The 27680-nt window shown below is 43.3% G+C and overlaps 2 protein-coding genes and 1 non-coding gene across 5 annotated transcripts in view; 1 reads left to right on the top strand and 2 right to left on the bottom strand.

Annotated features, from left to right (window-relative positions):
* Positions 1 to 27680, top strand: part of LOC124788013 (calcium uptake protein 3, mitochondrial-like) — a 580087-nt gene that overhangs the window by 219204 nt on the left and 333203 nt on the right. The window lies entirely within an intron of this gene.
* LOC124788507 (GTP-binding protein Rhes) overlaps positions 1 to 27680 on the bottom strand; it is a 677045-nt gene that overhangs the window by 403393 nt on the left and 245972 nt on the right. The gene's annotated exons all lie outside the window — the stretch shown is intronic.
* On the bottom strand, positions 489 to 562 carry Trnat-ugu. The gene has a single exon. It is a non-coding gene; the product is annotated as a tRNA-Thr (tRNA).

Here is a 27680-nt window from a genome sequence, read left to right as displayed (position 1 = left end):
ATGTACTGCACGGCGTCACTCTGTTGTAACTCAAAAACAGCATAGGCAGTGTGTCCCAGTAGCCAGGCCACGGCGCTGATCTTCGTTCTTGGGTGCAGTTTAAAGTCAGGAAAGAGAATCCACGTTGGTGTCACACTGGAAGGTGCAGTTTAGTTTATAAGCCCCACCATCAATCGGCAAAACTCCCATACATTCCACACGTAGCGGCACTCTATACGGTGGTCTCTGGTGTCAGCATCTCGCATGCCAATCTACTAACAATCTCAGGGCCGAGAGTATACTCAGAGTAGGGGATCAGAAGACTCAGACTTTTCATTCTGTTTCATGTCCACCACATCCCATGCCTGATAACGATGCGAGCCCGTAACCACCTGGTCAGCGTAGGATACAATCCGATCCGGTTTCCCGGTAAACACGTTCCAATGAAATGAACACCCTTAGCTCCTTACAGGCGTTGAAATGCGTCAACGGGGACAGATGAAAATGTGTGCCCCGACCGGGACTCGAACCCGGGATCTCCTGCTTACATGGCAGACGCTCTATCCATCTGAGCCACCGAGGACACAGAGGATAGCGCGACTGCAGGGATTTATCTCTGGCACGCCTCCCGCGAAACCCTCATTCTCAACGTATTGTCCCGCACTACATTCGTAGTGCCCCCGCCCGTTATACTCATTACTCGCGGCGCGTTGCCGATTCCCGTAAGAGTTCGGGCACTGTTTGTGGATTCACACAGAAGAAGAAGATGGTCAAGTGGCCGGTGAGCCTTAATTACATATATACAAAAATGGTATCTGTTCTTTCGGACATGTCCGAAAGAACAGATACCATATTAGTATATAAACATGTTCCAGCCTGCAGGACAAATGGTTGCGTGCGGCAAATAGTAGACTCGCGATCAAACATGAGCAACATATCTACAAAGTTTTGCTACTATAGGATAATTACAGCCCACACCGGACCTCCGTATACATTATAGTAATCGCTGCCGGCACGAGCTAAATCGTCCCTGAAGACAACTCGTTGCTCGGTGATTCGGTTAGTTTAATACCAGCTAAGAGGGATGGGAGAGGAGTTTCTGTTTGTGTCACATGTACTGATTTGCCATTCTCCCTCCTACGCTATTCTCCTTGCTTTTTAATATCCCAGTCCACTCACGCATCGGCTGGCACGAGGGAGGTTCAAGGCCGCGCCAGTATTTGCATTCAAGGCGCATCGATTGAGCTCGAGTGCTGACCACCTGACCGGCTTCCGGCCCGCAAACACCTCGATGCTCCTCCCACATCGAACGCAACCCAGCGCCACTTTACGGACCGTTTATATCCCAGCCGCTATTTTCGTTGCTCAGTCTGACGCCGGTATAATCGTGTTAAGCGTCATACTCTGTCGGAATACATGTGTATTACCTTGAAGGTATAATCAGAGAGAGAGAGAGAGAGAGAGAGAGAGAGAGAGAGAGAGAGATACAACTTGCAATGACTATGTAAAGCTAGTAAAAATAAACGATCTTAAAGGAAACCAAAAAAGAATTTGGAAAAGTAATTAAAGTTCGGGGTGAAGTAATAGAGATTCTGAGGTTTGTCAATGACTTTGTGTAAGAAGTGATCAAAAAGTTTCAGTTTGAGAGCGTTGTTGTAGAGCGTATGCAAAAAAGTAGCGTGACTCCAATGCGGGTACATGAGCATCGACATGTAGGTAAGGGATTAGTGCGGCATTACTGTCTTTCCCACGCGCTTGTCGAAAATAGGAAATGAATTTCAACGAAAGTAAAACGAGACTAATGGATATCGTCACGGAACGACGTTATAACACGAATTTCAACGAAAGTAAAACGAGACTAATGGAATGTAGTCGAACCGAATCAGGAGATACTGAGTGAATTATATCAGTAAATGAAACATTAAAAGTAGTAGATGAGTTTAGTTATTTCGGCATCAAAATAACTGACGATGGGTGGGTGACCTAGAGAAGACATAAATGCAGGCTGCCAATAAGAAGAAAAAGCGTTTTTAAAAGAGTAAATGTGTCAGCATTGAATATATATTTACATCAAATTTCCGGCGGAATTCTATACCAGATCAGGACTCGAATCTCACATTTGCGTTTCGCAGGCGAGTACTCTACCGACGCCGGCCGGTGTGGCCGTGCGGTTAAAGGCGCTTCAGTCTGGAACCGCGTGACCGCTACGGTCGCAGGTTCGAATCCTGCCTCGGGCATGGATGTGTGTGATGTCCTTAGGTTAGTTAGGTTTAAGTAGTTCTAAGTTCTAGGGGACTGATGACCACAGCAGTTAAGTCCCATAGTGCTCAGAGCCATTTGAACGCTACCGGTTGGGCAATCATTTATTTCATTAAAATCTTTTATTGTGCTGAAATACAGTGGATGTTGTAGAAATGTTGATGCGAAACGTAAGTACTACCATCACTCTTTCAAATTATTTACTTTACTGAAGGAATTAATCTAGAAAAATAAACTCTCCCTCACAATACTTGGTCCGCTAGCACCTCTCTTCTGCGTCGTAAACTGAATAGAAGCTCTCCAGCATAAGTAAAGATGGCAGAAAGGATGTTGGCAGAAAACGGCTTAACCACAGCCGAGGGTACTGTTCCCAGGGTAAATTTTTACTCTGTGGCGGGGTGTGCGCTGATTTGAAACTTCCAGGTAGTTTAAAACTAGAAATTGAAGTGTTAAGAAGTCTTTTCTAAAGGCATTTGCCTGGTGTGTAATCTTGTTTTGGAACTGCGTCGAGTACGATGATCAATTCATATGAGAAGAGAGAGAAACTTTTGAAATGTGGTGCTACAGAAGAACGCTGAAGATTCGGTGGATAAATCGAATAACTTATGAAGAGGTATTGAATCAGATCGGGACGGAAAGAAATTTGTGGTATAACTTGACTAAAACAAAGGATCGTTTCACACGACAGATCCTGAGGCGTCGAGGAATCGAAGGGGAGGTCAAGGATAAAAATTATAGAGAGAGATCAAAGTTTGAATATACTGAGTAGGTTCAAATGTATGTAGATTGCAGTAGCTATGGAGAGCTGAAGAACAATGCACAGGATAGACTAGCGTGGAGAGCTGCAACAAAACATTCTTCATGCTGAAGACCACAAAAGCAACAATGTTTAGGTGTGTGGGCCGACGTTTCTAAATATTCAACGTCTAGATCCTCAGTAACCGTATCTCAAGAAATCCGAGATACAATAATTTGATCATGTCCCATATATTTGTAGCACTAAAGCTGTTGATACTTTAGCCATTTGCATATCACTATCTCAGGTGCTGTTTATAAAATACATTACTACAGTCTGATTAAAATTACTTGACAGTTGAGCTTCACACGTTGAGCTTCACAGGTTGAACTTCACACGTTGAGCTGGTTTCCTCCAATCAGAGCGCTCAGCATCACGCCCGAACTGTTCGCCGTTGCCAAACTGCCACAGCGAATGGTCAGTTCACTTCTCATTCGTTGTCAGCTTTCTTTCTTGATATATTTGGATCCCGAATCCTCCGTCTGACCCTTTTATTTCGTATTTCATCATACATGATAACCACAGCAGAAAACACACACACACACACACACACACACACACACACACACATAGACATAACGATGCTAAAGAAATACACACGTTTCGTACACAGCATTAACCAAGCACTGCTGGATCCTTTAGCACAAGACGTGAATAAGCGTCACATATTTAGTTACTACACTCCTGGAAATGGAAAAAAGAACACATTGACACCGGTGTGTCAGACCCACCATACTTGCTCCGGACACTGCGAGAGGGCTGTACAAGCAATGATCACACGCACGGCACAGCGGACACACCAGGAACCGCGGTGTTGGCCGTCGAATGGCGCTAGCTGCGCAGCATTTGTGCACCGCCGCCGTCAGTGTCAGCCAGTTTGCCGTGGCATACGGAGCTCCATCGCAGTCTTTAACACTGGTAGCATGCCGCGACAGCGTGGACGTGAACCGTATGTGCAGTTGACGGACTTTGAGCGAGGGCGTATAGTGGGCATGCGGGAGGCCGGGTGGACGTACCGCCGAATTGCTCAACACGTGGGGCGTGAGGTCTCCACAGTACATCGATGTTGTCGCCAGTGGTCGGCGGAAGGTGCACGTGCCCGTCGACCTGGGACCGGACCGCAGCGACGCACGGATGCACGCCAAGACCGTAGGATCCTACGCAGTGCCGTAGGGGACCGCACCGCCACTTCCCAGCAAATTAGGGACACTGTTGCTCCTGGGGTATCGGCGAGGACCATTCGCAACCGTCTCCATGAAGCTGGGCTACGGTCCCGCACACCGTTAGGCCGTCTTCCGCTCACGCCCCAACATCGTGCAGCCCGCCTCCAGTGGTGTCGCGACAGGCGTGAATGGAGGGACCAATGGAGACGTGTCGTCTTCAGCGATGAGAGTCGCTTCTGCCTTGGTGCCAATGATGGTCGTATGCGTGTTTGGCGCCGTGCAGGTGAGCGCCACAATCAGGACTGCATACGACCGAGGCACACAGGGCCAACACCCGGCATCATGGTGTGGGGAGCGATCTCCTACACTGGCCGTACACCACTGGTGATCGTCGAGGGGACACTGAATAGTGCACGGTACATCCAAACCGTCATCGAACCCATCGTTCTACCATTCCTAGACCGGCAAGGGAACTTGCTGTTCCAACAGGACAATGCACGTCCGCATGTATCCCGTGCCACCCAACGTGCTCTAGAAGGTGTAAGTCAACTACCCTGGCCAGCAAGATCTCCGGATCTGTCCCCCATTGAGCATGTTTGGGACTGGATGAAGCGTCGTCTCACGCGGTCTGCACGTCCAGCACGAACGCTGGTCCAACTGAGGCGCCAGGTGGAAATGGAATGGCAAGCCGTTCCACAGGACTACATCCAGCATCTCTACGATCGTCTCCATGGAAGAATAGCAGCCTGCATTGCTGCGAAAGGTGGATATACACTGTACTAGTGCCGACATTGTGCATGCTCTGTTGCCTGTGTCTATGTGCCTGTGGTTCTGTCAGTGTGATCATGTGATGTATCTGACCCCAGGAATGTGTCAATAAAGTTTCCCCTTCCTGGGACAATGAATTCACGGTGTTCTTATTTCAATTTCCAGGAGTGTATAATAATATAGATCAGCTTCCTAAGATAAGCTTCACGCAACACTGCGTGATACGGAATTTTTGAAGGGTGCAATTCATTGTTGTGACCGGACACCGGAGTAATAAATATAGAAAGTAACGCAGTGTAATGGAGTAGGGCAAGGGTTACCGTATAAACCTGATGTGTAGATGGTGGTAGATACTAATCACGTGGAATACACCTAACTACGAGGGTTGTTTTTTAAGTAAGGGCCGTTCGCGCGTATAGTCCCGTAGTTCGCGCGGGCGCCGCAACAAGCCACCGTGCCACTTGCCGGCATCCTTCCCGTTCACACTGATGCAAGTTGCAGCTCTGTAGCTGACGTGTACGCATCGCTGTGCTACTTTATAATGTTTACGATTAGTGAATCGCCCGCCGCGTGTGAGATACGGTCAGTGATACGTTTTTTGACCGAGAGAAGCCTATCAGCTGCAGAAATTCATCGTCAGTTAACAGAAGTTTATGGCTTGAATGCAATGAGTGATGATAAAGTGCGTCAATGGGTTAGAGAGTTTAAAAATGGCCGTCAAAACGTCCATGACGAAGAACGCTCAGGCCGGCCCTCTGTGATCACTGATGATTTGGTGGCTGCACTCGAAACAAAGATTCGTGAGGACAGAAGATTCACAATTTCCACTCTTTCTTTGGAATTTCCACAAGTTTCAAGATCGGTTTTGTACAAAATTGTGTCTGAAAACCCAAACTTTAAGAAACTGTGTTCTCGGTGGGTACCCAGACTCCTCACAGAGGACCACAAAGGGAAGAGATTTGCCACTTCATTGGACTTTTTGATTCGTTACGAGGAAGAAGGGGATGACATGTTGAGTCAAATTGTCACTGGAGATGAAACATGGGTATCCCATATCACTCCTGAAAGCAAGCGACAATCGATGGAATGGCGACACCCAACCTCACCCGTCAAGGTCAAAGCCAAACAGACGCTGTCAAAGCGCAAGATTATGGCAACTGTGTTCTGGGACCGGCGCGGTGTTTTGCTAGTGGACTTTATGCCACGAGGAACGACAATCAACTCAGATGCCTACTGTGCAACTCTAAAGAATCTCCGCAGAGCAACTCAAAACAAAAGGAGCGGCATGCTGACAAAAGGAGTTTTGCTCCTGCACGATAACGGTAGGCCTCACACCTCTCAAAAGACTCGGGATTTGATTGATTCTTCTGGCTGGGAAGTTTTGGACCATGCACCATACAGCCCCGACCTTGCTCCTAGCGATTTTCACCTTTTCCGGTACCTGAAACACCATCTTGGCGGGCAGCGCTTCAATGACGACGATGAAGTGAAAGCAGCCGTGAACTCCTGGCTGTTGGAGCAGGTGGCCGAATTCTTTGAAGTGGGAATTAAAAACTTAGTTTTACGGTATGACAAGTGCTTAAATAAAAAAGGTAACTATGTCGAAAAATGGGTAAAATTGTGTAGAATCAGAAAATAAAGTTTTTTTACAAAAGTATTTGTATCCTTTTAAAAAAATAAAAACGGCACTTACTTAAAAAACAACCTCGTATTTTCTTTCTAAATCTAATCACGAGACTGATTCTTATTTTTATGTAATTGATTGGTTAAAGTGTAATTTTTTATTTCTAATTCTTTGGCGCATCCTTTTTATCATCGTATTGATTTTCTATTTGCTCTAATTTTTCTTCCTTTTTTTTCGTTTGGAATGATCCTATGTTGCTTACAATGTATGGTCAAGTGCCAACCAACACTGCTCATCAGTTGGTAACGTGGCAGCTGGTGTAGCCAGTGTGACGATGGTTTCAGGTACCCAATCATAACGCGAAATTCTTCTGTCTTGAGTATGCTCGTAGAGGTTAGCCTGAACCGCTGAGAACAAATCGTTTGTTATTTTAATTCTGACGCAGACTATTGACTGCCGTTTTCTCAGATATATTGAACATTATGGGTAGAACACGATTTTAAATTCAGGGTTACAAAACATGTCGTCTGCCGCAGTTCAGTGGTTGGTCGTTTAAAATCAGCTGTCGATAGAGTATGCCGCATTTCCGTCACACCTCACAGCGGCCGCGTCGAACATTGCTCAGCGTTACACATTATTAGCATTTGTGAAGTGACCCGCCCTGTTTGTGTGTCGCCTGTAACCGAGCCGCAGCCGGCGGCCGATGTGGCAACACTGTAGCGGCAAGTGGAAAAGTCACATGTCAAGTAATTTTAACTGGACTTCAGTCACTACTGACTACATTTAACGATCATCATCAAGTGACATTCCACACAATGTTACACGGGTGTAGCATGTTATCTTGAATAGAGAGGTGTAGATTGATAAACTAACTCTAGGCGTGACCCATGGAACAGTGTTATGACTCTGCTCTTCATATCGTTGGCTATTGACCTGACACACAATACTAAAAATAACGTTAAACTATTTGGAGATAGAGCAATTATCCGTAATGAAATACTGTCTTAAAAAGAAAGATGCTGATACTTTAACGTAGGGGACAGTGTTGCTCTAGCAGGATAGCATACCTAAGAGTATGTGATGATTCCTGGTCGGTCTAGTGACCACTTATAGAATCACATGAAGGAATGCGCAGCAGAAACCACCATAAACAGTTTCCGTCATTTTCTATTAATTTTGTTGTGAGACATGAGGAGGTGTTTTGTGTAGCGTTTCTAAATTTTACGAGTTCCAAAAATTTATGTTCTGTGTAATACATTAAAGCTATTTGGATGACATTGTTAACTATTCAGTTATAGCGTTTTATGGTGAGTTAAAGTGTGTATATTTTTGAAACTAGTTACATAATGTGTGGGCGATTAGGTCATATTTCGTTGGTCATGCACTATCTTGAAACTTGAAATGGAAGGCTTTTTTACCATGAGCATGTGTCAATTGTAAATGAACTGAATTTCTTTCGTATCTTAACTTTTTCCCCTGTCTCGAAAATGGGAATTCCTGTTAGTCACCAGTAACTTTTGTTTCAAATTGTGTTCAATACTTTCACTGCTACAGACTTGTTCTCTGCACTCCGCGCTGAGTGCTGCTTTATTATGGCTGTACTGTTCATCAAATGCTGCTATATGTGCTGAGAGCCAGCATTCTGGCAGCTATAAAATACTGTTGTTGTTGTTGTGGTCTTCAGTCCTGAGACTGGTTTGATGCAGCTCTCCATGCTACTCTATCCTGTGCAAGCTTCTTCATCTCCAAGTACCTACTGCAACCTACATCCTTCTGAATCTGCTTAGTGTATTCATCTCTTGGTCTCCCTCTACGATTTTTACCCTCCACGCTGCCCTCCAGTACTAAATTAGTGATCCCTTGATGCCTCAGAACATGTCATACCAACCGATCCCTTCTTCTAGTCAAGTTGTGCCACAAACTCTTCTCCCCAATTCTATTCAATACCTCCTCATTAGTTATGTGATCTACCCATCTAATCTTCAGCATTCTTCTGTAGCACCACATTTCGAAAGCTTCTATTCTCTTCTTGTCTAAACTGTTTATTGTCCACGTTTCACTTCCATAAATGGCTGCACTCCATACAAATACTTTCAGAAACGACTTCCTGACACTTAAATCTATACTCGATGTTAACAAATTTCTCTTCTTCAGAAACGCTTTCCTTGCCATTGCCAGTCTACATTTTATATCCTCTCTACTTCGACCATCATCAGTTATTTTGCTCCCCAAATAGCGAAACTCCTTTACTGCTTTAAGCATCTCATTTCCTAATCTAATTCCCTCAGCATCACCCGACTTAATTCGACTACATTCCATTATCCTCGTTTTGCTTTTGTTGATGTTCATCTTATATCCTCCTCTCAAGACAATGTTCATTCCATTCAACTGCTCTTCCAAGACCTTTGCTGTCTCTGACAGAATTACAATGTCATCGGCGAACCTCAACGTTTTTATTTCTTCTCCATGGACTTTAATACCTACTCCGAATTTTTCTTTCGTTTCCTTTACTGCTTGCTCAATATACAGATTGAATAGCATCGGGGAGAGGCTACAACCCTGTCTCACTCCCTTCCCAACCACTGCTTCCCTTTCATGTCCTTCGACTCTCATAACTGCCATCTGCTTTCTGTACAAATTGTAAATAGCCTTTCGCTCCCTGTATTTTACCCCTGCCACCTTCAAAATTTGAAAGAGCGTATTCCAGTCAACGTTGTCAAAAGCTTTCTCTATGTCTACAAATGCTAGAAACGTAGGTTTGTCTTTCCTTAATCTTTCTTCTAAGCTAAGTCGTAGGGTCAGTATTGCCTCGCGTGTTCCAACATTTCTACGGAATCCAAACTGATCCTCCCCGAGGGCGGCTAATCGTCCGATTTTATGAAAAATATTAGGTGAAAAATTTGATTTTTGCACATCACAGTCTATCATCTTCGCTCGATAAACGACTGATAGGATTAATTATTCATTAAGGATATTGCAATGCTTGATGTTAAGTAAAACATTGCACGAAATTTTAAAGCATTTGTTAGGTAAAAACGCATTGCGTAAACCTTACGTGCGGTTGTTTATACCTCATACATTACACTGTACGAAATATCGAAATTTTATTTTACATTGAGCTTTTGAGTTACTGATTTTTATATCCGACAGATAGTCACGTGATGCGGCCATTTCCATCCTTGCGCATCGCGAATCATGTGGTCATAACAATCTTCATATTTCATAATCGGTTCAACATATCGAAACGAGGTTTTTAGCAAATCATAGCACATAAAGAGGCACGTAGGTCGTGTGATAAATACTCGTAACTTTTTTATTGGCTATGGTATGGTAGTAACTCGTACACAGCACTGAGATGTCAATGGAATGGGACGCATAAACGTATCAGCAGCTTTTCAGGAAAACCCAGGGGCTGCGGTTTCGCTAGTTCTCAGCGCCTGGGGAGAGAAGGTGTACCGCGAGTTAACCTTTCCACAGCAGTTAAAGTGTTACTACTTAATATGACTTCACTTACTGATTACTGGTAGGTGACAGAATAGCAATATAACACATAGACTATTAAAGATCGTATTTAAAAGATTTTCTTGATTGCAAAACCTTCAAATATGAATAGAATATTAATTCCTAACTATATGACCATGATCATGTTGCACCTCGGAGCAGTTTTTCACATTTGGAAAAGCCTTACTTTTCCTGAGTAATTTTTGTAATTTCAGAAAAAAACTGCAACATATGTAAAGCGAATTCTATCATTTCAGAATAGAGTACGAAAATATGTTAAACATCTTTTATAGGGCTGGATGCAGACGGAAGCCTGAAAACTGTTTAATGTACAACGTTCTCCCTACATGTAAATCGCCACATCAGTATGTTGCTCTATACCTAACCTCGCGATTTAATGGCATTAATACAATTGTAGGCGGCCGGTGTGGCCGAGCGGTTCTAGGCGCTTCAGTCTGGAACCGCCCGACCGCTACGGTCGCAGGTTCGAATCCTGCCTCGGGCATGGATGTGTGTGATGTCCTTAGGTTAGTTAGGTTTAAGTAGTTCCAAGTTCTAGGGGACTGATGACCTCAGATGTTAAGTCCCATAGTGCTCAGAGCCATTTGAACCAATACAATTGTAATATAATAAAGATAAGCCGAAACAAAGTGTAAACTCTAGGCCCCCCTGTAACCTGGGTAAGTCCAACGGTCGAAGAGAGGTAAGGACACCTGCTGTAATTAGACCATCCCAAGTTAAGCAGTGCAGGTTCAGTACAGCTTTGCCCTCATCTTAGCAGTCATTTGGTCGTCATGACCGAACAAGTTTGTGCAACAACAGTTAAAATGAATGCGTAATCGCGGTTCAAATACCTTTCCGACCATCCTGATTCAGATGTTTCGTAATTTCCCTAAATCATATCAGTCAGATACTGGAATGGTTCCTTTAATAAAGATACGGTTGATTGCGGTTGCTATCACTTTTTCTTCAGAACTTGTGTTCCGTCTATAATGACTTCAACGTTGATCTGGCGCTACCACCCTACGGACGTAACTGTCTGTAAATGTGGTACATCTACACCCCAGTTTGTCCTGTGTGACTGCTGTTTCATTTTATCCTGCTGATTTACACGGTCCAGCCACATTAATGTGATCACCACCTATGTTCGACGACAACGTGCAATAACCACTCACAGAAGGCAGGTGGTAGCATTAGCAGTGGTGGGTATATAAGGGGTGTCAGGGGACGCGAAATACAGGGCAGTCGTTGTTGTAATGCCAAAAGAGCGTGATGATTGTATTTAGGGACAAGAGTGGAAATATTTTCGAAGCTGCTAAGTTTTTATGTTCAAATGTGTGTGAATTTCTAAGAGACCAAACTGCTGAGATCATCGGTCCCTAGACCCACACACAACTTAAACTAATTTACGCTAAGAACAACACACACACCCATGCTCGAGGGAGGACTCGAACCTCCGGCGGGAGGGGCCGCGCAATCCGTGACATGACGCCTCAAACCGCGTGGCATAAATTTTTGAACTGTTTGCGTACCGTCGTGGTTAGAGTACACCGTACCTGGCAAAATGGCGCTATCCAAATCTGTTACCGAGGCAACTGTGGTACACCACAGACCATAGAAGACAGAGTTGAAGGACGGCTGTGAAGATGTGTAGGAGCGAATAGACGTGCAAGTGCTCAGCAACTGACCACCCAGATGAACAATGGGCTACCTTAATGGTCGTTCAGCGAACGTTACTGTGTATAGGCTTCCACAACAGGCGCCTGGTTCATACACCAATGATAAGTACTGTTCATTGGCGACGAAGGCTGGAATTTGCACGCAAGTGTATGTCCACTGAGTGGCGACAGATGGACCTTTCAGAAGAATCGCATTTTATGCTGCATCGGGCAGATGGCCGTTGGCGTGTACTACGTGAAAGGTATGCAAAACATCGTCGGAAGGGTCCAGGCGAGAAACCATTCGCTGAGTGATCTCGTCATTCTGGAAGGTATAGTGGATCAAGTATGCATATATTCTTGAGGACCATGTCCACCCACAGATGCAATCAGTTTTTTCTCGGCGTGATGGCATCTACCAGTAGAACAATGCAACATGTCACACAGTTCGCAGTGCACGTGCGTGATTCGAAGAACAGGAGGATGGGTTTACTGTACTCCCCTGGCCACCAAATTCTCCGGATTTAAACCCAATGGAGAATCTGTGGGACTATCTCGATCAAGCTGTTCGCGCCATGGGTCATCAATTGAGAAATCTTGCGTAGCTGGCCACGGCACTCGAGTCGGAATAGCCCCACATCCTTTCTGCACCTATCCCAGAAGTCTCCGCTGCAAAAGGTATTTATTTAGTCTTTTAATAGGTGGTGACTTCAGTGTGACTGGACACTGTATTTTAACTTGTCGTGCAGTTTATATACAAGGTAGTAAAACGACATATACAGAATTTTAGATGTTTCGTTTCATCGCTAGTGATATCCAGAGACAGTGTTCAAATAGCCGTCTGATGAACATTGTTTTAGAGATGTTGCTGAAAATTCCGCTTGTTTACATTAGTGCACAACTGGCAGTTGCGTGCTAATGATTAACTCTTTCAAAAGAAACAAATGTTTCGCTAATAACAGGCACAGCTTCACCAGAACGGGCAACTGGCTCTTCTGGGGTCGTACATCAACCGCATAAAAAGAAATCCATGGGAGTGAGGTCGGGAGAACGAGTGGCCACGGTACTAGTCCACCCCTCCCAATCCAGTAATTGGGGAATCCCTTGTCTAGATGTTCTCTGACATCACCGGCAAAGTGTGAAAGGGCCCCGTCACATTCATTTCCTGATAACAGGACTTTCAAAAATGGTTCAAATGGCTCTGAGCACTATGGGACTTAATGTCTGAGGTCATCAGTCCCCAAGAACTTAGAACTACTTAAACCTAATTAACCTAAGGGCATCACACACATCCATGCCCGAGGCAGGATTCGAATCTGCGACCGCAGCGGTCGCGCGGCACCAGATTGTAGCGCCTAGAACCGCTCGTCCACTTCGGCCGGCAACAGGACTTTCTCCGACATTTATGACGAAAGGTAATTTCCTCCACCGAGCGTGTTAAGTGGAAGATAAGACCCAGTCAGATGGTCGTGAAAAATACCACCCTACACATTTGTGACAGACGTCTGTTAATGATGGAGCAACAATACAAAAATGTCACGGTCAGTATGTGGCATACGAAGAAGTCAAAAGAACTCTGAACGTTGGCATAAGAAAATGCAGCGTCAAATCCTTTACGTACGTCTAGGGGATACACTGTACATTTTTTGTATTTGCCATATGAAGATTTGTTTCATTTTACATCCTCTGAACGCACCAAAACTTTATATACGTAGTTTTTTACATCCTATGTATTCAGCAGTGTCTTTTTTTTAAATTGTGGGTATAGTCATCGCCGTTCTTATTTTCTTTTATTGCCTATCGTCTGAAGAGCAGTTAGTTGTAGAGAGCTGAAACGTTTCTGTTAGCACTCGAGATTCACACGAGCAATCCCGAAGGAATTGAGTCTAAAAGCGGATTTTCCTTCGCAGCATGATGCCAACGACAAAGCCAGCTGATAAGAATTCCGTGCTTAATCGATGGGCTGTAGCTATTCGAGGGTCTTATCGTTTCTGAAAATGCATGGTCATTTAAATGTATTCCAATGCGCATATGCATTTTCACGCCACTCAATTTCGCCCGATATTATCGGCGGTAAACAAACAGCGGGTCAAATCTGCCTCTCGAATTCTACAGCACGCAGTGTATGCTGAATCCTCGAAGAGATTGAGGCTACAGTGAATTTTTCTAGACCTTCCAATAATATGACGCTGTTTTTCAGTTCATCGAAGCTTATGTTTCCAGATCTCCCCATCGGCGACCGCTGAATCCTGTAGTGTGGCCTTTTTGGAATTGCATTTGGGTATTAGTTGGAAAACAATAACGTTACAGTTTTAAGCAAAATGATTTCGGCACAAGGAATTCAAGTGTCGATACTTTACAGGCCGTATATACTTTTCTTTAAGTGCTTACGGATGGCTCTAGATATCCAAATACTTCAGAAGTGGGACGCACTGAGTGGTTAAGTTGCTTAAAATACGAGGGCACTATTTGTGACACAGATGGGAGCACCGTGTAGCACACATGACTTTAACGACTGTGGCAAATGTAAGAAGTATAGCTGCAAAACTGACATAGGCTACTGCAGACTACCATAAGTAAGATTTGACTATGGTAGTTCTCCTAGCAGCTTTGTTCAGTTAAGGTCGTACGCACGTTACCTGTACGTCAAGTGTGTTGCATGGCTGTCGGGCGATCTCTTTCTTTAAGTATGCCGTCAATGTCTTAATAGATTCCCCTCAAACCCGGAAGCGCTGAACTTCCGGAAACTGATTGATAGTATACACTGAAGCGCCAAAGAAACTGGTATGGGCATGTGTATTCAAATACAGAGATACTTAAACAAGTAAATACGGCACTATGTTCGCAATGCCTATATAAGATCACAAGTGTCTGGCGCATTTGTTAGATCGGTTACTGCTGCTACAATGGCAGGTTATCAAGATTTAAGTGAGTTTGAACGTGGTGTTGTACTCGGCGCACGAGCGATGGGACACAGCATCTCTGAGGTACCGAGGAAGTGGGAACTTTCCATTAAGACCATTTCACGAGCGTACCGTGAATATCAGGAATCCGGTAAAACATCAAATCTCCGACGGCGTTGCGGCCGGAGAAAGATCCTGCAAGAACGAGACAAACGACGACTGATGAGAATCGTTCAACGTGACAGAAGCGCAAACCTTCCGTAAATTGCTGCAGATTTCAATGCTGGGCCATCAACAAGTGTCAGTGTGTGAACCATTCAACGAAACATCACCGATATTGGCTTTCGGAGCCGAAGGCCCACTCGTGTACCCTTGATGACTGCACGACACAAAGCTTTACGCCTCACCTGGGCCCGTCAACACCGAAAGTAGACTGTTGATGACTGGAAACATGTTGCATGGTCGGACGACTCTCGTTTCAAATTGTGTCGAGCGGATGGACATGTACGGGTGTTGAGACAACCTCATGAACCCATGGACGCCGCGTGTCGGCAGGAGATTGTTCAAGCTGGTGGAGGCTCTGTAACGGTGTGAGGCGTGTGCAACTGGAGTGATATGGGACCCATGATACGTCTAGATACGACTCTGACAGGTGACAAGTACGTAAGCATCCTGTCTGGTTCAAATGGCTCTGAGTACTATGGGACTTAACATCTGAGGTCATCAGTCCCCTAGAACTTAGAACTACTTAAACCTAACTAACCTAAGGACATCAGACACATCCATGCCCGAGGCAGGATTCGAACCTGCGACCGTAGCGGTCGCGCTGTTCCAAACTGAAGCGCCTAGAACCGCTCGGCCACCACGGCCGGCCAGCATTCTGTCTGATCATATGGATCCAGTCATGTCCATTGTGCATTCCGACGGACTTGGTTAAATCTAGCAGGACAATGCGACACCCCACATGTCCAGAACCGCTACAGAGTGGCTCCAGGAACACTATTCTGAGTTTAAACACTTCTGCTGGCCACAAAACTCCGCATAACTGAATATAATTGAGCATATCTGGGATGCCTTGTAACATGCTCTCCAGTGGAGATATCCACTCCTTCGTACTCTTACGGATTTATGGAGAGCCCTGCACGATTTATGGTGTCAGTTCCCTCCAGCACTACTTCAGACATTAGCCGAGTCCATTCCACGTCATGTTTCGGGACTTATGCTGCTCGGGGAGGCCCTACACGATAATACTCAGGTTTACCAGTTTCTTTGGCTCTTCAGTGTATAGAGGGCCAGGTAACCCGCAGAACATTTTTCTTCAACACAGCGATCCTCCTGCCCGTTACTTAAAAATATACAGCATTTATAGCAAAACTGAAACTGTCAATGTTTAGTTCAGGTCCTATTCGAAAACAGTCGATTTGTAATGTGAAACAGAGAGATTTTATACGTAGTAAAAATAAAGGAAACAATACAGATTTATTGTATAGTGTTAGAGAACGGAATTTCCTCAAAATAAAAAACCGCAAAACAACAATACAGGGTTAGTCAAAAAGAAGAAACAGATTTCAAACATCTACTGCTTCTATTTTACAGAACATAGAAACACAATTCCAACGTTCCTGGAAACGTTCAATGTGAGCACCATGTGGGACAAATATCAAAACGGTGGTTCATTTACTGTCACAACGAAGCAACTGGCCTTTTGGTATCGAATTCACAGCTTCAACAATGTCGCAGACTTTAAAGAGTGTCAGGCATAGGGGGTAGGGGTTAAAACGCGGTCTTTTACGTAACTCCACAGATAAAAGTCACAAGGTGTGAGGTCTGGAGACCTGGGAGGCCACCGGCGATGAAGTTCATCTTCTGCTCCTCCTGCTCCTCCAGTCCAATGTCCTGGAATGGCGTCTTTCAGGTAACGTCGACATTGTTTTAAAAACTTGAAATGTTGAAAATTTTGCGTGTTCAGTGAATTTTGGGATGTGTGGGTCGACAGGGGTTCGGCTGTAATTCGTGGAATCTGTCTGCCACACTTGCGATCACAGTACTCTAATAACCAAACAAGTATTTCTGACTTGATAGTATTTAATACAATCGTACAATTTTGGCAGTGATGATAATTCACGTTGCTAAGTATTACTGCAAGTGAAGTTTAATTATTAAAAACTTAATTAAATTCGTAAGTAAGAAAAGAACTTTGTTGACTTTCCAGATTCAAATGAAAGAATATCTTTGCCGTAATGGCGCCTGTACTACGTTGGAAACACCGCCACAGTGAGAGTGTAATTAAGCGAGCTAGAACTCTCTGATCATATTTCTTTTTTAAAATAGAGTCGCCTTATCAGAATATTGTGGGAGGAAATGATTGAGTAAAAAAAAAAAGTTAGCTTCAAAATATTAATTTATTTGTCCTCTATCAATAATTCACAAGTCAAAATTTGGTTAATTTACAATTACTTTCATCAGGAATGATTATCAGTATTCTTATTACATCAAAGTTTGACTGAACCACCATCATGATAATATTCAAATTCTGAAAACACTGTGTCTGTGCAGAAGGCAGCTGAAAGCTGTCTCTAAAACTGTAAATTCAGATATAAATCACTTTCAGAAATCTGGGCCCGTCAAAGGCGAAAATACTGACAGTATTGACTCTCAAACCCAGTATGATACACCACTATCTATAAAAAGCAATTATAGGTTGAGAACAGACTCGCAAATTATGAGCTTCTCAGGGCTAAAGCAACGTCAACGTTATACGCAACACTTTTCCAAAACACCTAAATAAGCGCCAGACTGAAGCCAGACATGGAACAGCGACTCTTGAACAGGGAAACTCAAACAGCGACAATGTCCTCGCTCTAGAGCGACCACTGACTGTCGCCGTCATACGCTCGTCAGTGCTACTGCAGTAGGGAAGAGATCACCAGTTTTCTCCCGGTGGCAAATGATAATGTCTCTCTATCTTCCTGGAAGCATGGGAAGCCTGCAGAATTTTCTCCTCGAGCGCTTGTTGTATTCCCTGTTAAGGGGCTCTGGAACGCCCTATACTTGCAATGTTAAAATAACGCTTATAAATTACATCTTTCCTCACAAAGTATTTGAGGTAGGAAGTTGAACATTTTTACAGATTATTTATTGGAATATGGGCTACAACTTAACACAGGGATTTTACAAAGTTTTAGTTCAGTTATTAAAGATGATTTTTTTTCAATTGTAATGAAAATTCACAACATTTTTTGCAATTTTTTATTTATATATTCAAAAATATACAGTTTTTTGGAAAAAGGCTGTGTTAAATTATGCAGGAGGTACTGTGTAACATTTACTGAAAGTTTGAAACAAATATGTTTGGAAGATCCTTAGAAAACATGTAATTAGTATGAGAAAATAAAAGTTTTGGGAATCGAGCGACAAAGATTGGATTAACTTTTTAGTGCATTCCAGGTCCATAGGATGGATTATCTTCATCCTCTGCAAACTCCTCCTCCAGCTTCCTCTTGTTCCTCCTCCTGTTTACTCTTGCTTGTATTTCTAGACTCTTTACAGCCCTGTCTGCAGCCCGAAGGCGTTCCTTGTCTAAAGCAAGCATCGCTCGTTGTTGTGTTCGTAGATTTTGCTACCATTTTCTTCAGTTGCAGTTACTGCAACACTGCTCCAAAAGGTGGTCATGTATGAACACTTATCACATTTCAGCTGTATTTCACTAGCAAGTCCTACGTGCTTTATTATGGAGACTTCCAGACCAACTTCACTACAATGAATACATCTTACACAATTTGAAAAAATTTCTTTCAGAACCGACATATCAAATATTTCATTCACATCCGATTCGCCCATAAAACATTCATAGTTTTCACTCATTGAACCAAGCTTCTTCTGTGAAGTATTTTCTTTCCCACTTTGACTGCTATGGGCAGGTGTACTTGAGAGGTTAGGTTCACTCACTTGGTTATCGTCTTTATTGTTTACAGTAATAACACATACCTTTGGCTTTCCAACATTTCTCCTTTTCTTAAAAGCCTTCAGAGGATTTCTAATATCTTTACTTTTACTCATTATTATACTTCAACAAAACAGAGACTCAAGAAACAGAATTAATTACGAATATTTTCGAGATAACGACAGAGTAAATAAACATGAAACAATCGACAATCACACCAGCGATATATATTGAACCATCACAGGTTAGCCACAACACGTACTTTATCTCACATCACTAAAATGTACCTGATGAACACGGACGTTAATAATAACACCATTTGACAGCAGTTTAACAGCGCCACAGTGGGTCACGCCCATGTAGAACACATTTCAAAAAAAAATTTAAAAATAGTTGTAGTCTTCGGAATTGAATAAATTATATATCTATTAAAAGGTAATAGTATGCAGATTCAGAAAACGCAAAAAAGTAAAAATTGAACTTTTCATGATTCTGAGCCTTTCCGGAGCCCCTTAACTGGCTTAAAGTTGACACTGTACGGAGGCTCACTTTACGGCTGGCGGAAAGACGTTAGGGCATGAAAATGCAGCTCGCTTCCCTGCTGTTTACGAAAAAAAAGCAATGGCTCTTCCTCTGGGCTTTTGTGCAAGTCTCTCGGGAACATACGTAGTCCGCACTGCTCTGAAAAGGTCGCTTTTGTGATACTTTGCCTGGGGAGATAGGCAGAGAAGTCTTCTCACGTGCCCACCATCCCTGGAAAGTCTCACGTAGAGTCTCCCCCCCCCCCCCCTCCCGCCCCCTCCGACTTTCTGCTATTGACTACCCAACACCTAATGCTTGCAGCTGGACATTTTTGCCACATTCCAATAACAGTGGAAAACACGAGCTAAAACGCCAGAATTCAAAAGCCCTGCTCTTCCGTCTAGAAAGGTCATGAAAATAACAACATGAAATGATTATACGTATGGTCGCTTTGTGACATGTGACATGCCAGTGCCGTCACAAACTATAAAAATATGAATTTTTTGGTGTTTGCATTAAAAATATTAAGTTTGTTGATTTTTTAAAATTAAAAATCGAAGCACTGAAAGATAAAAAACAAAAATAGGTACAGATTTAAAAACACATCGCAGAAATGGAGACATTCTTTAAAAAAAACCAGGACTGCAGTTTCACTTAAAAACTGAAGGATCTGCACTAGGAGAAGAGGATTTTCAGAGGGGAAAATGTATTCTACAGGCTTGAAGGATGTGGGTGGAAAAAATATGGGTAGGTGCTTTGGAAATGGAGACAGGTGTTGGGGTAGATGGTGGGAAGACTGAAGGTGAACAGGGGTTTGGTGTGTGGACAGAGCCGTGAAATTAAGAGGAGAAGGGATGAGAGATCTGGTGGGGAATGGGGTAGGTGGCGAAAGGTTACAGTTGGTAGGACGGACAAATAGTGGGGCAGATCACATTGTCTAGAGACGGAGTAGTTTGACGTTGCATTGTATAGGAGATGGGGTTTGTGGCTAGCTATAGGGACAGTGGGATTTTTTTTTTTAAAGTCGCGCCAGCATACCAAGGTTGGTGATCAGAGGGGAACAATGTGGCTATATTGAAGTTTTCCCGGCGTATTGATTGGTCCATCATATTTCGGGCTTGCAGCCGGATCACGTTGACATCTTGGCACGATATTTCGGCTAAAACACATGCAGCCATCTTCAGGTGAGTACGAGACTGAAGATTAGAGGTGCGCGTCGTTCTATATACGAGGGTTATTCCAAAAGTAAGGTCCGATCGGTCGCGAAATGGAAACGACTATGAAAATCCGATAAAGCTTTGCACAGATGTGTTGGGTAGTGTCTCTAGTATAACCCCAGTTAGCATCACGTCGCTCTTCACATTTCTGAGCTCGCAGTGAGTGCGTAAAGATGTCTAGAAAATAGTGTCTGCCGCCAAGTACGAGGGCCTGGTGAGAAATTTCGCCTGAAGCTATGCAGCCAACATTACATAACTGTCGTGCTGTTTCGTCTTCACGACAATTCTCAGCCGCATTCTGCAGGGGCAATGAAGATGCTCCTGCATCGTTTTCAAATGGAAATGTTAGATTACCCAGAATACAGTCCGCAATTGTCTCCCCCTGAGTTTCATCTCTGGTCACATGAACCGCTGTCTTTGAAGACAACATTTTGACACAGACAACGAGGTGTAGGCCAGCGTGGAGAATTGGCGGAAAGCACTGGCGGCTGCCTTCTATGATGAGGCTATTGAAAAGTTGGTACAACGCTATGACAAAAGTCTAAGTCAGAACGGCGACTACGTAGAGAAGTAGCTGAAAGGTGTAGCTAATTGTTACAAGTAAAACATTTCTGATGTTCACTGTGGTTTCAATTTGGCAATCAATCGGACCTTACTTTTGGAATAACCCTCGTATATCGAAAATTGGCGCGGCGGCGCCTGCGCAATGGAGAAGGCTAATACCGCGCCCCCGATCTAATTTGGCGCGCTCTGCAGCAGAAGCGGGCCGCGCATGCGTAGTGGTGTACCTACATTTGCGCTATCTGTCGTAAAGCGCCTTCGCGAGTCTGATAGATTCACTGGTACTCATTAGCAGAAGGTTCAAAGGTGACATAACAGCATTATTTCATCATTGCCCGTCCTCAACTTATTTCTTATTCAATAATGAATATTTTGAACAAGTTGACGGTGTTGCCATGGGCAGTCCTTTGTCCCCTCTGGTAGCAAACCATTTTATGGAGGGCTTTGAGGAGAAAGCACTCGAGTCGGCTGAATTTAAACCGAAAGTCTTCTGGCGTTACGTGGATGACACATTTGTAGTTTGGCCCCATGGAGAAGAAAAACTGGCAGGATTCTTAAAACATCTGAATTCCATTCACAAGAATATTCAGTTTACCATGGAGGTCGAAAAAGATATATGTCTGCCGTTTCTGGATGTCCTTGTCAATCGTAGAACCGATGGATCTTTGGGGCACTCCGTCTACCGGAAGCCCACACACACAGATCTGTATTTGCAGGCGACAAGCTGCCACCACCCTGCACAAACTATGGGTTTGCTGCGTACTCTGGTGCACCGGGCACATGTGGTATCTGATAAGGACAGCCATCCTAAAGAATTAGAACATATGCAATCCGTCTTCAGGGAGAATGGATATTCTACACGCCAAATCCGCACAGCTGTAACAAAGAAGGAATGTAAAGAGAAACAAGGTCCAGGGCGTTTCTTCCGTAGGTGGGTAACCTCTCCTCTAAAATAGGAAGGATTTTAAAGAAGCATTGTGTTAAAGTGATCTTCCGACCACCTACGAAAATATCGGCTTTGCTTGGCTCTGTGAAGGACGATCTGGGTCTGAGGAAGGCGGGTATTTATAAGATCGCTTGTCAACGTGGAAAATCCTACATTGGCCAAACTACTCGCACAGTACGGGAAAGATGCGTGGGGCATGAGCGCCACACACGTCTACTACAGCCCATCAAATCGGCCATAGCAGAACACTATTTCGACGGGACACTCCATGGATTATTGTGGAACAAAAATTTTAGCGACAACTAGATCTTTTTGGGAATCCATTATGAAGGAGTCCGTGGACATACGATTGGCAAAAGATCTTATTAATCGAGACGGCGGCTTTCAGATGGATAAAGCATGGGATCCTGTAATTTCTTTAATCGCTTCACAGAGACATGGGTCTGCATCTAGTGCGACGGCTGACGAAAATTGATTTTATACTTTCGACTTCCGCGCCTCAGCTGCGCAAAGGCGCTTTACGACAGATACCGCAAATGTAGGTACACCACTACGCATGCGTGGCCCGCTTCTGCTGCAGAGTGCGCCAAATTAGATCGGGGGCGCGGTATTAGCCTTCTCCACTGCGCAGGCGCCGCCGCGCCAATTTTCGATATATATAGAACGACGCGCACCTGTAATCTTCAGTCTCGTACTCACCTGAAGATGGCTGCATGTTTGTTAGCCGAAATATCGTGCCAAGATGTCAACGTGATCCGGCTGCAAGCCCGAAATATGATGGACCAATGTGGCTATAGTTCGCGGATGGTGTAGGATTTGTGGAGGTGTTTGATCTGACACAATCATGGTGCCTATAAATTTCTGTTGTCTCTCTACACAAACGAGTGGATAATGTGTGCTCTTGGCTAGGGTCAGGAAATTTTATTTCGTGGTCTCTGTACCTAAAACATGTTTCACTATGGCCGACTTATCGATTTGTCCTAAGTGATAGTTCCTTTTATGTTCGATTAAACAGGCGTTAATACTTCTTTATGTGGTTCCATTGTATCTTATTTCATCAAACCTATCCAGACTTCCCTACGTAATGTGGAATAGACCACCAGATGCCACGAGAGGTGGACCTGCCGGTATAAAATGAGGAGGTGAATACTGTGTTGTCATCTGTCCCACCAGAGTTCTATAAATCCCTCCAAATCCTGGAACGACAAGCACTCTGTCTTGCTTTCCACATTCGTTTACCTTCCCCACCTGGGTCCTCTACCATCTCATCAAATTTCCACCCCTCCTCACCCACATTGAATACCTATGCATCTCCAACACTGTCCACGAACTAGTTTCCAATAACCCCATTCGCTCCCATCTGGTCACAACTCTGGTATGCTGTCACTCCTTCACCAATACAACCCTCCATCACTACACCTTCACACACTCCATATCCTATCCCAACACCAACTTCAACCAACTCCCTCTCCTAGACAATGAGATCTGCTTTGATATTTATCCCTTCAACCAACTTTAACCCTTCCCCACCTACTCCACTCCACATCGGGGCTCCTGTCTCCTTTTTTCTGTACACACACTTGTATCCCTTTCTTGTTATGCCACTACCATCCCCACACACCATTACTCCTACTCACCCTCTGTCCTTTCCAATTTCTGTATTCTCACTATCTGCTTCACCTTCTACCCATCATCTCCACTTAACAGACGCATATCTCTTCCCCCCCCCCCAATCCCCTGAACCTCTATGGAACATATTCTTCCTCACCTTGTCCAGGTCCTTCTGAGGCTAAATGAAAGTGCAGTGCTCCAGTGTTTTCTCATAGAAGAATTTCACCTCATTGCAGCTTTGTTTTTACGTTATACATATTCTTCGTCCTTTTAGCTGTCTGTCATTAATCTTCTTAACTTACAGTGCAAACAATCTTTACATTTTTATTTCTCTATCACCTTTGTTTTCTTTCAGAAGCACTCTTGGCTGAAGTCAGCAGAGAAGCAGTAACAGCAGAGTGGGTCAGTCAGGAGACCTGTCTTGTGGACTGCCTGGCAATCGGATAATGTAATGAGTCAGTTCAAGCAGTCCGACGCAACTCTAAAAAATTCCCCAGAAAATCGACTTTGAAGATTTCCGAGAAACTGTAGTTCACTAACTTAAGGTTGTTTCTGTTGTGCCGTTTCGGCGGTGGGCTGTGTGGCTGACTCGGTAGCGATGGAGATTGATAACTAGTCAATTATCGCTTTGACTTTTTTTTGAGCAATCGGATGGCTTTGTCACTTAAATGTAAAAGTCGTAAAACATAGGCTTATTAACACATATCTAAACATATTTTTTTTATAAAACTAAATTTCTTCTTTTTTTTAATTACATATCACACACGAAATTATAGTTTTCATTCAAAACATAAATTCTAAAATACCGATATATTAGATAAGAGCTACTCGTATACTAATAACAAAACAGTGAAACCGTCCTGCCTGTCCATTTGTCTGTTTGAGAACACTAATCTCTAAAAATACTACACGAATTTTCATGGGGTTATTACAGGTAACTTGAGTGTAGCTTTGGCCAACATATACGCTCAGTGTCACCGAAAACGGACCGCAGAAAAAAAGATGTCATGATTTAATATTTTATCTAAAACTTTCATGTCTGCCTCTTTACCTGTTTGAACACGCTAAACTCAAAAACGACTAGACTAATTTTCAAAGGGTTTTCATAGGTATTTGAATTAAGCTTGGGGCGACATATAGGTTATATTTCACCAAAATTGGGAAAAAAGTTACATTAATTGAAATATTTATCTAAAATCATCTGCTCAGCTTAGTAGTTTGAATGTTTAATCATTGTGGCATATTACAACAAAGAACAATTAGATGAGATTGTTAATTTTGTAGTATACCAAAAAACCAATAAGTGATGCTGTTAGTTATTTGACACAGTTACAGATGTGTTTTGGAAAGTTTATGTCAGGGGCAGAATTAAGTGCCACAGTCTTGTCTTTACGAATACAAACTGAATTTACTTGGTCAGGATATACGAATTTACTGATTTCATTTTGAGGATTAAAAACTTAACGATATTGCTTCGCTACTGTCGTTCGTCGTTTTGTTTACTTTCTTTGATATTAAAAAGAAATTTATTAAGTTTTTCTTTTGTTATTTGGGTGCCTACTCATTACGTTTTGATATCACTTTGGTTACGAATAGTAATGTCTAGGAAACAGTCGAGTCTTTCTAAATACACCAGAGGGGCTAAAATATTGAGAACATGCGGTTCCGAGAATCCAATGAAGATCGTGAGACGAGACTAGTTGCGGCTCGAGAACATCAGGCTTTAACTCACACTTTGGTAACTCCTTCCGAAAGCGAGGTGTGCACCAACTCTGAACGAGAGCGTCAGCCGCGCAGTGGCTGCGTGGTTTGAGGCGCCATGTCACGGACTGCGCCTCCACTGCCGAGTCCTCCTTCACATTTGAACATTCGAGAGCGTCACACAGTATCTCGCTCCTCAGAACCGTTCACTAACACAGACTCCAAGTTACTTCTCACTAACCTAACATCGTAGAAGCGAAAATTTTGATGCAAAGTGGCGCTGGTGAGCGTATTTTCATACCCCATATCTCGCTTATTCCTAACAATTTACCATTTTCCTGTAAACATGTACAATTCTTTGTAAGCTTATGTTGTGCCATTACCATAAACAAAGCACAAGGCCATACGGGAAATGCTGGGTTTTCCAGCTAGCTTGTCATTTTTAAAAATTTAAACTTTCTTTATTAACACCACTGTTTTATACAGTATTGATAATTAAGAATTTATGTTTGGAATGCGTGCAGTATATAATTAGAGACAAATAGACGTACAATATTCATAAAAATGATGATCAGATGTGTGTTAATTGATGAATTCTATGTTTCAATGATGTAGGTATTTGAACTCAAAGAAAATAATAAAGCGAAAAAAAAGGTATAGTCCACAGATCCACATTACCCTTTACTACTCCCCAATGCTACCAAGTGAGCCATGGAGTCCATAATGAATAATTATCTTAACTATGGTTAATTAAATTTCCTTGGAAATCTTATAGTAGATTTTCTCGGGAATTTTTGAGAGTTGCGTTGAACTGCTTTTGGTGACTGATACTTGAGTTCTGAACTTGAGGTACCAGAAGCATAAAAAATTACAAAAACCCCGTTGCCGGGTGGTCGCCTTGTCAGTAAATTCGAACGTGAACTGGTCACTGAATGTCACATGAGTAGTAGATCTCTCAGGGTCATTTCAACCTTCTAAAGCTGTCAAAGTCGATTGTGGCGAAGTGATGGTGATGTGGAGACTCGAAGGAATGACCACATCTAAACCAACACCAGGCGGATATCATGCACTGACGAACTGGAACCGTTAAGCATTGTGGAGGGCGGATGTAAAAAATCGCATGAAATCAGCGGAAGCAAAGGGGTCCAGTGGTAGAGCAGCTCCTCAAATGCCACACATTTCTTCAGCTAGTGCTAAGCGACGCTTGAGGTGGCGTGAGGCACGACGCCATTGACTAGTGGATGTCTTGAAACGAGTTGTCTGGAGTGATGAATCACGCTATATCCTGTGGCAATCCCACGGAAAAGTTTGGATTTAGCGAATGTCCTTAAAACGTAACCTGTCATCATGTGTGATGCCAACAAAGAAGTACGGATGAGGTGGTGTTACTATATGGGGTGATATTCGTGGATGGGCTGTAGTCCCCTTGTAGTTCTTAAAAACGCTAAATGCTGAAGGATGTGAACACATTTTAATGCATACACTGGAGGATCAATTAGGTGATTCTACATTAATATCCATTATTATGATTATATCTGGATATCGTTGATCAGATAGTGTTTACTTAACAGTAATTTTTTACACATCATCTGTCGTCAACTGATGACGTGTATCTTTTACAGTTCTAATATATCAATCCTACTTGTGGGCTAAAAATAGTTTTCATCTCATACTTCTCCAAAACGTTTCTAACGCGTACAGTAATATTGTTAACAAATGGAGGGAAAACGGCCTGCCGTTGTGGCCGAGCGGTTCTAGGCGCTTCAGTCTGGAACCGCGCCCCCGCTATGGTCGCAGGTTCGAATCCTGCCTCGGGCATGGATGTGTGTGATGTCCTTAGGTTAGTCAGGTTTAAGTGGTTCTAAGTCTAGGGGACTGATGACCTCAGATGTTAAGTCCCATAGTGCTCAGAGCCGTTTTTTGGATGGAAAACTTTCTTTGCTCGCTATTGTTGTTCCTCATTGCTACAGCAAATCTTTCTTTTTGGCTGCAGCATTCATTCCACCTCCCTATTAGAGTAAATATCTCTCTCGAAACCTAACTGTAGGTAACAGCTCTTCTTGAAAGAAAACCGTATAGAATATTTTATTTGCCCCATCCACCAAGGTTTTAATCACACCAATTTTTGTTTCTCTTGGATTCATAAGGACCCACTTGTCATCTTCAGCCTGTCACCGTCTTTAAGGTCAACTGGATACTCCGAATATCAAGATCAGCAGATCCGAAGAGGAAAGCAGAAGAATAAAAGAAAAAGGTATTACTATATAGTAGAGAATGGTAGGCACAACTGAAATGTAGCTAAATGAAACTATAGAGAAAAATGCAATGGTCACCAACATGCGTCTGTGTAGACCCGAGGTTTGTCAAGGCACACAGGTACAATTGGGATCAAAATAGAACAGTGTAGTACTAATATATCCAGATGGAGGCGCAGCTGTAGTCAGTCGGCAAACCTCTAGCTCTTCCTAGACAATCAGTAACAGTTGTAGTAATTTAAACTAACACGCATCTAAGACTTTATTTATATA

The sequence above is a fragment of the Schistocerca piceifrons genome, chromosome 3 (assembly GCF_021461385.2).
Source record: "Schistocerca piceifrons isolate TAMUIC-IGC-003096 chromosome 3, iqSchPice1.1, whole genome shotgun sequence".
Taxonomy (NCBI): domain Eukaryota; kingdom Metazoa; phylum Arthropoda; class Insecta; order Orthoptera; family Acrididae; genus Schistocerca; species Schistocerca piceifrons.
This window is presented reverse-complemented; position numbering and strand designations above follow the sequence as displayed.